Below are 9,806 nucleotides of genomic sequence, written 5' to 3' on the forward strand. Positions count from 1 at the left end.
TTCTTCATATAAATATTTCTTAGGTAAAGGTATTTAATTTTATTGTATTAAAATGAATGAATGAATCGAATTAATGAACAGCAAAAAATCCTTTATATATATTTTCAGTGTAATTTTAGTTTTTATAAATATTATGTGCTTGTCATTTTATTTATTCATTTTTTATTTTTGGCTATTTGGCTTTAAGTCCATATTTATTATATATATTTTAACACTATGTTCCTACTTTAATTATATTTACTAGTTTTCTTAATTAACACCTCAACTTATTTTATTGCAGTTAATAACCAAGGCAACATTCCTAATTTAATTAAAATTTTCATCTAATATTTATCATTTTATTTCAGCTAAAATAAAATAAATATTTTATTTATTGAAATTTTATTCTTTTTATATAATTTTATTTTACACTATTGCACTATTTATAAAATAAATGTATTCAAATATTATATTTTATTTTACACTGTGGTTTCATTAAAATGTGTTTTATAAAGGTCAGCATTGATTACAGCTTGCATTTTGCTTTTCCAGGCAGTCTTTTAATGAAAAGAGTCCTACCTGTAGTAAATGACATTACTCAGAGGTTGTTTTTATCATAACTCTATTAACTTGATTTATGTTTCATTCGAGTATCTACTTTGTCTCAGATGTTTGTCATAAAATTCCCGAGTAGGAATACTAATAGGCACAAATGAGTTGTTGATATACAGGAAGAGTACAGCGCTGTAAAAAATTCAGAGACACATTTATTTTCTCATAGATGCATCTGGGAAGCAAGAAAATTAAGTAAAAGTGAAAACGCTTACTCCCGGTTACGCTTACTCTTATTGGTGTCTAGGAGAAACAACTGAGATCTCATTTGTGACTTTCCTGCAAGTTTCTACATTTTCACTTCTCATTCAAAACTATAAGTAAAGAGTTAAGCATGTAAACCAATAGGATTCGACATACTTCCAGTAAGCCAGACGGAGGGAATCCCAACCCTTGAGGTTATTAGTTTAACTCCGAATCACATTTTGACCCCGAATGACAAGGCCATGACTAAAATGAAGGTTTGGAGAAGAAGCAGACCTCTGTCTGCAGGCTTCACCCAAGCAGCCCTTTTCCTCAAGCAAGCAAGCGAGAGAGAAACGTCTGTAAATTAGATACTCGAGTGATCACTAAAACACCCTGAACTATGAGTCTGAATGGCTGGAGTTCGCTGGAAAAGTGCTGCTCTGTTTTCTTTGAAGCCGTGTGGAGGGTGGAAAAAAAACCCAGGTGGTAGTTCTGTGGGGCGAGGAGGGGCGCTTAATTACAAGACAATGGTGTGGTGGAAAAAGTCTTGCCCCGGGCGAGGAGGTACAGCATGAGGCATACCTCGCACTGCTTACGGGGCACTTTCTGACTCTCAAGAGGTGGTGAGGAGACTTACAGAAGCCAGGAGCTCATTTCAGAGAAAGTAGCTCAAGAAAGCTGAAAATAGTTTCACATATAAAGGTTCCTGCAGGACTTTGGGTTTAGCAGAACTTCTTATATTTCGTGATTTAGGGTTCTTGATTTGTCATTGAGTTCCTGAGATGAGAAGACATGCTTCTTTGGAGATTTTTAACGTTATATTATAGTTCTTCTAGTTTTAGATCATCCATTCCATTATAAGAAAACTTCTTGGAACTTCTTGCAATGTCATAGAAGGACCTTTCTAAGTTCTTATGATGCTGTAAAAGAACCTTTCAAAGTTCTTAGGTCACAGAAGAACCTTTTTGTGACATCATATGAACCTAAAATGGAATGTTGATGTATCTTTTTTTTAAGTTCTTAAGTCATAGAAGAACCTTTTTGTAATATCATAAGAACCTAAAGTTTATTATAGGAACTTAAGGTTCTTATGATGTGATAAACAGGTTCTTATAATGTCATACAATGTCTAAGTTCAATGCCATTGAAGAAAACTTCAAAAAGTTCTTATAATGCCATTTAACTTTGTTTTTATGATATTATAAAAATGTTTTTTTATTACTTAAGAACTAAAAAAGGGTATTCTAAGGTTTTGCGTGTCATAGAAAACTTTTTACATTTTTATTTCATAAATTGGTTCTTTTAAACAGGTTTGTCTGAGTTCTTATGATGTCATTACAGAACCTTTTTAAGAGCTTAAAATTGCCATTAAAAATTCAAGTTCTTATAACATCATAAAAGGTTCTCCTATGAATGAAGAAGTTATAAAGGTTCTTCTAAGTTCTTGCGATGTCATAGAAAAACCTTAAGAAGAACTTTTATTTTAATGGAATTAGAAGAACTTAAAAAGGTTCTTCAAGGACATCTCTTCTTCAAGGACAATCTAAAAAGAAATGTATGATATCATAAGTTCTTTAATGGTGTTATAAGAATTAAAAAGGTTCTTCTGTGAAATAACCTATTTAAGTTCTTCAGTCATGAGAACCTTTTTATGATTTCTTAAAAGGATCTTTAATGGCTTTATAAGAAATTATAAAGGTTCTTCAATGACAATGAGAACTTAGAAGAACTTTATGATATCATAAGAAATTGAAGTACTTTAATGGCGTTACAAGAACTTTAAAAGGTTCTTCTGTGATACTGTAAGAACTTAAGGTCCTTGCACACTGAGTCCGAAATTTTTTTTTTTTCCCGTATTCGTCATCCTTTCCTATCAAAATGCTTGCTACGGATGCGAAAACGCAGAAAACCGAACCTGATCCAAATTTTTTTTATGATGGATGAAAGTTTCTGAGGCAGTGTGTAAACATGATTGACACAACGTGTTAACAAAGCTCGCAACGGATGCGAAAACGCAGAAAATCGAACCTGATCCATATTTATTTTTTTTAACGTGCACAGATTTCGGAGTGCGCAATGACCTTTAGAAGAACCTTTTTAAGTTATTTTGTCATAGAAGAACCTTTTTATGATGTCACAAGAAAAAGTTATTTTTGATGGCTTTATAATAACTCACAGTTTCTTCTGTAACATTGTAAGAACTTTGTAACTCACTACTTGTAAGAACATTGTAAAAACCTTTTGAAGTTCTTATGTCATAGAAGAACCCTTTTATGACATCATTACTGAAAAAAGTTCTTATAATGCAATATAAGAGCTTGGAATGTTCTCATTATTTAGAACCATTATTTTTTAACCATTTTTAGTCTGTTACTTTTTGCTAGTCAAGAAGCCCAAATAATTGGGTACAGTTTCATAAACGTTTTTTTTTTTTTACCCCACCCTTCATAATTTTTCCTGTTTCTCTTTATTTAAATACAGAGCTTGACTGAACATAACCGTTTAATCAGAGAAACAACTTCATCTGCAATGCAAAAACCCAAAGAAGTGTTCTCCTCCTAACATATGAGGATGCAAACACACACTCCAGCAGTCATTTGTCATTCCACCCTGAGTAAAGTCTAGTTCCGCTTCTGGGGCTCCGCTGACGAGCGAGTTTGTTTTGCCGAGGTTTTTATGACTTAAGCAGGGCTGTTTTCAGCTGCTGTGGGACACCGTGACTCCCGGTTTCCACACACACATTAAACACGTAATCGCTCGTCATGCTTTTCCCACATCCCGCCTCAATCTCATGCGACAAACCCGACACACAGCGTCCGCATATAATTTTACTAAATTGCACGTGTGTATAAATACAAGAACGACGCAATAAAAACCAAGATATCTCTTTACCATCTGTCGAGTTTTGCTTTGAGTTTGTGCCCGTACATTACCATGAGGAGGTGGATGAAGCCAAGATGCAGTTTGAAAGAACAAATCTCTTTGTTTTCTCAATTGTTGCTCGCATCGTAGAATACAATGAGAGTTGCTGCTTAGATGTTTCTCCTAAAAAAATTTGTTTGAGTTTATACTATTTGGTTTCTACTACAATTTCTGTTAAATCAGCATCTTGAAATGTTTAACAATTCCAGGAAATGTTGTATTTTAGATATTGACGAATGCACAACCATTTCGGGAGCGTGTGACGGCGGGGAATGTACCAACACCGCCGGCAGCTATGTGTGCACCTGTCCGCGGGGATACGTTACCAGCACTGACGGCTCCAGATGTGTCGGTGAGACTCTTTCATCCACACACACACAAACACACATGCACGCCCACTCGTGTTCCCGTGACCTTACATTCCCGGGTCGCATCTGAGCCGTGCATCATATTGCTTGTATGACTCATGGGATGAACTTGTGTGTGGTCAATCGCTTCAAGCCCGGGCAAGTGTACTTGTGTGTATATAGGCCTGTATCTTCATCTGCAAACAGGATAGACTGTTGTTTTAAAAATGTAAATAAACCTGGATGAGTTAGCGACGTATTTTTTCAGGTCAAATGTGTAATTTTTGCACCACTAGTGGCACCTAATGGAATTTTTTTGACGGAAAAAAATTGTGTTCTGGTGCTGCTAATGCCGCAGAAACGTTTACATTTCAAATTAGTTTCTTATTTTGAGCTCTTAAAATTTTTCATTGTCAGGATTTGCTCATTGCATGTTCGTGTTTTTGTTAAAATCTTGCTAAAAATTTCTGAATTTCTATTGTTAGCTAACTTAAAATAGTCATTCATTTTAGCAATAAAGTTCTTCTGTAGCATCATATAAACTTAAAGTTCTTCAGTGACTTTATAAAAACTTTTTCAGTTTTGAATTGGTTTCTTGTTTTGAGAATTAACATCTTCCAGTGTCAGTATTTACTCATTCAATGTTCATGTTTGTTAACATTTTGCAAAAAAAAAAAAAAGAATTCTGTTGCTAGCAAAATATTAATATACTAATATATATTAATATTCAGTCCGTTTTAGCAAAAGATGGCTAAAAGTTCTTCTGTAGCATCATATGAACCTAAAAAGGTTCTTTTTTCAATGAATTCACAAGAACTTAGAATCTTTTTAAGATTTGAATTGGTTTCTTGTTTTGAGAACTTAACATTTTTCGTGTCGGGATTTACTTTTACGCTCAGGTTTTTTTAACATCTTGATAATTTTTTTACATTTCTGTTGGTAGCAAACATAAAATGGTCAGTCCATTTTTTGCAAAAGATGTCTAAAAGTTATTCTGTAGCATCATATAAACTTAAAAAGCTTTATCTACGGCATCATTTACGTTTTAGGTTTTGAATTGGTTCCTTTCGTGTCAGAATTCACCCGTAGTATATTAATGTTTTTGTTAAAATTGTCTTTTTGTTGTTTTTCTTTTTCAGAAAACATAAAATTGTCAGTCCATTTTAGCAAAAGATAGCAAAAGGTTCTTCTGAGAAATCATAAGAACTTTGAAGAACCGTTAGGTTCATAATAAGAATTTAAAAAAAGAGTTTATAAGAATTTCATCATAAGAATTTCATTAATAGAACTTAAAATTTAATTATAAAACTTAAAGATTGCATTATGAAACAAACTTTAATCATAAGGATTTAAAAGATTTTATAAGAATTTCATCTTAAGAATTTAATTATAAGAACTTATGAATGTTCTCTTATGGTATTGGGCTGTAAAACCCTTTTATAAACTTGATCGTGTTTGTGAAGCAGCTGTCAGGAAACCTCAGCCAGGTGTTGCACGGTTCAGTGCATATCAGAACAACACTGACATGAAAAAATCCAGTTTTGCTGAAGGACATGCTTGCGTTATGGAATTGATTAAAAAACTGTGTGGTCTGACATCCCTTGGATAAAAGAGGTCATACTCACGCTTATCTTACAATGATTGTTTTCCAAAAAAAAAAAAATTGTTGTCATAATCTTTCATCAAAACATTCTGGGAAACACAAGCAGAAATAATTTCTACAGGTTTATTTGTAAGAAAAAAAAAATGTAACGCACTTCTTGGTTTCACAAATAATTTACCTGATAATTTGTTCGACTTGTTTCATAAATGCAACAATTTACATAAAAATAAATCTCTGTGCAAATACAAATATTTGGGGTAAAAGATGTCATATTAATGTCTCTTATTATGATTGTTGTTTTCAATAAGAAAAAAATATTTGTTTTCATAATCTTTCATCAAAACATTGTGAGAAACACATGGAGAACTAATTTCGGCATAAATTGGCATTAAGAAAAATGTTCGTTAAACCAATTGTGGTTTGCAAATAATTTACATGAGAATTTATTTGGTTGATTTAATGAATGCAACAATTTACATACAAATGAAACTTTGTACAAATGAAAATTGTTCAGGTAAAAGATGTCATATTCATGCTCATCTTACAATTATTGTTACTTTCAATAAGAGAAAAAAAATTTTGTTTTCGTAATCCTTCATCAGAACATTTTGGGAAACACATGGAGAAAATTCTTTGGTTTTACAAATATCTGGAAATTTGTTTGATGATTTCATGAATGCAATTTACTTTTTTTTCTGTTGACGTCACAAAGGTCAAGTGCACAGGCAGATGTAAATGTATTTAAATGTGATGCCATTACACACTGCCTTTAAAAACGCAATCCAAAGTTTTAGACTTTAGTTTGAGACTTCAGTTTGGTTACGGAGAGAGTTTGTTAGTTTCTTTTGGCGAACAGGTCTCGCGCGGTCTCATCCGGTCTCGGGGGATCAGACGCCAGAGGACAACGGTGAAAACAGAGTCACATGGATGCTATTTCCTCCTGCTAACATTCCAGTACAGTGAGGCAGAGGCACTGTTGACTCTGGCATCGCCTCTGTCTTTTCTCTTCACTGTCCGTTTCTCCCACACTCCCTTCTCTTTTTATACACGCCGCCTTGAGTTTCTCACTCCCGCCACCCCATATGTCTCTTGTAACCCCGTGATCTGTAGGGTCCCCGGGTGCAAATAAAGAAACGTGAGATATCGGCCCTGGATGATGCATTGACGTGGCCTTCATTTGTTCCCAGAAACCTGTGTGGATTTACGCCAAACGTTCACTGTACATATGGATCCCGTCGTAGTGGAGAATGTGGGCAGCCCGCGTGATTTTCTACATGTTGACATACAAAACAAGGAAGCCAAAATGGTTTTGGGAGCATAATGCCATGGGAGAATGTTCAAAAGTTGATGCGAAATCAAAATTGACTTTCACAACTGTGCGCAATTCATCAGTGCATGTTATTCCAAAGGCGAACCATGCTATTAGTAACCAACAACAAGCTATTTAGACATTATTTTAGGCCAGAAACCAAAGGCAGCACTAAAGTTTTGTGGTATCTTTGCGTTGGTGCTTTGTATCGTGCAAAACCAGGCCGTGGGGAGTCATTTAGCCTGACGCTAATCAGCGTTAATGCACCGCGGGGCCCCAATGCGAACACGAAAAATCTCTCTTTGAGGCTCGAGAGAAGGTCTGGTTCCAATTGAAGCCAGTTTCCCATCACCATGCTTGCAAAACCCACTGGGCCGGGTCGATCCCAGGAGGCTGCAGTTCGGGAGTGTGCGCCTGCAACCTCCAGATGAAGGGTTTCTTATGTCCGACGTAATTGGCTGAGATTATTCCACATGGACTTGATTTATGGCAGAGTGCTGGCTCATTAGCCGAGTTAATCGACTCTCACCCCCCATTTCGCATGGTTTGCTCACGATAATGTCGCAGTGTACGCACCCTATCGCAACCAGCCCCCCTCATTGACCTTGACTGAGTGAAACGTCCCATCTCAAGCCTGTATGCTTTCGGTCCTCCAGTGGCTTTCTCAGGCTCCCACCTCATAAATTAACTTCCTGCTAGGGGACCGTGTAAAAGGGCACGCATGGACCTGACTTCCTGCGAAGTGTGACTGTACTTGCGAGAAAAGCATTTGTGGTATTTGGAGTTAATAAATTGGTATAAATGTCATCACTTTTGGCAATTCGAGTCAAAAAGGGGAGTTAAAATAATATTTGATGTTATTTCCAGGTCAATAACTGTGGCCCAAATGATGCACTATACACTAAGTACTTATGCACTCAACCATGTATTGTATGAATTATATAAGGTTATTTTGTCATGAATAATCAAAGTCTGATAGCCCCTCCCCCTTCGCAACATAATTAAAGCTGCGACAGTTGAGTGCATGAAGTGTCCAAAATTCCATACTTAGTTCTTTTGGTTAAGTGAATCATCCGTGTATTTAAAGTGCACTTATTCTTTTTGGAATTTTCAGTGTGAACACACTACTCGCACTACTACCACAAAACGTCATAGAATAGTGCATAAGTACGCGATTTGGGACGCACCTATTGTCTCTCACTTAAAATGAAAGGCCAAGTTGAGCGCATTGCATTGTGGGATACAGTATACTGTTATTTCATACTGCTCATTTTGACGAAATTCACATATTGTTTACAGTATGCATACTAGGCAAAAACAGAAGCATTTCTGATATCTCTCTCATTCTCTCTCACAGATCATCGGGTCGGTACGTGTTTCTCGTCTTTAGCGAACGGCCGATGCGCAAGCGAACTGTCCGGTCAGTACACAAAGATGCAGTGCTGCTGCGACTCGGGCCGCTGCTGGGCACTTGGACACATCCCAGAGATGTGCCCCGTCAGAGGATCCGGTGAGTGGGCTAATGCTAATCACTAGCATTACAGCTAAGACGTCAACCATCACTGTTACTATTGCTAATGCTAGAAATCTGAACGTTGTCAGTGCTTTTTAGAGTTTTAATCCATGTCTGTTAGCTTTGAGGCTAATGTCTGTATGCTAGCATACTTCAAAAATATATTTAGTTTATATACACATTTAAAATGAGCTTTTTATAACTTATAGAGCTTTTTTGAAGTTTATAGTCCATGTCTGTTATCTTTGAGGCTAACATCTGTATGTTAGCATACTCCTACAAGACAGTTAGCATAAATACAAATTTTAAAATTGGCTTTTTAAAACTTTTAAAAAAAAGTTTTTAGTCCGCATCTATTAGCTTTGAGGCTAACATTTGTATGCTAGGATACCTTTAAAAGATATTTAGTATAAATACACTTTTAAAATGAGCTTTTTAGAACTTTTAGTCCACGTCTGTTAGCGGCTAACATCTGTATGCTAGAATACTCCTTAAAGATAACATATATAATTTCAAAAAATATAAATTCAAAATTAGCTTCTTAGAACGTTTTAGAGCTTTTTTTGATGGTTATAGTCCATGTCTGTTAGCTTTGAGGCTAACATCTGTATGCTAGGATGCTTCTAAAAGATATTTAGCATATATTCACATTTAAAATGAGATTTTTAGAACTTTTTGAAGCTTTTGCTTCTGAATAGCGATAGCAAGTAGCATAGTTCATGGCTGTAATGCAAGTTAAAGACTATTGGCACCTTCAAAAAAGGTCCAAACTTCCTTTTTCAACAGGAAATACAGAAAGAAAACTGTATTACATGCCATCTTTTGTGGTATTTTTAATGTAATTCTGAACTGTACAGATTTTAAAATACATTATGATCCTTTCATGATATGCTGAAATGAGTGTTGATTCTTCTCGTACTGTATTACAATAAAAACATAATTTCAAAGGAAGAATTTCTTCAGATGTGCGAGCGTTTGACCTTTATGTAGCGCTCTTTTGAAGAATCGCTCCAGACATGCTGTACCTCACCACAAAATCACGATAAATACATGTCAGGTCAGCAAAGCGACCGTCCATCGGGATAATAAAACGTTCTCTTTCATTCCCACTTCTTCTCACCCGTGTGTTTTACGCTCTTCCCTCCTCTTTGACACCGTTGTGTGTCTTCCGCAGGAGCGGCTGCCAAATCCTTGGTTTTTCTGCTTTCGTTTAATGCGCAAGCAAAGCTCAGTTTGCTCATTATTTCATTGTTTGTCATGTATTGAACGATTTATAAGTAGATCTTTGTTTATATTATATATATTTAATGAAATAATTTGTTTAATGTTTAAAAA

The 9,806-nt window shown here is 35.5% G+C and overlaps 1 pseudogene; it reads left to right on the top strand.

Annotated features, from left to right (window-relative positions):
* LOC107698245 (fibrillin-2-like) overlaps positions 1-9,806 on the top strand; it is a 68,434-nt pseudogene that overhangs the window by 25,241 nt on the left and 33,387 nt on the right.

Source organism: Sinocyclocheilus anshuiensis, unplaced genomic scaffold (genome assembly GCF_001515605.1).
Source record: "Sinocyclocheilus anshuiensis isolate Anshui unplaced genomic scaffold, SAMN03320099.WGS_v1.1 scaffold6599, whole genome shotgun sequence".
Taxonomy (NCBI): domain Eukaryota; kingdom Metazoa; phylum Chordata; class Actinopteri; order Cypriniformes; family Cyprinidae; genus Sinocyclocheilus; species Sinocyclocheilus anshuiensis.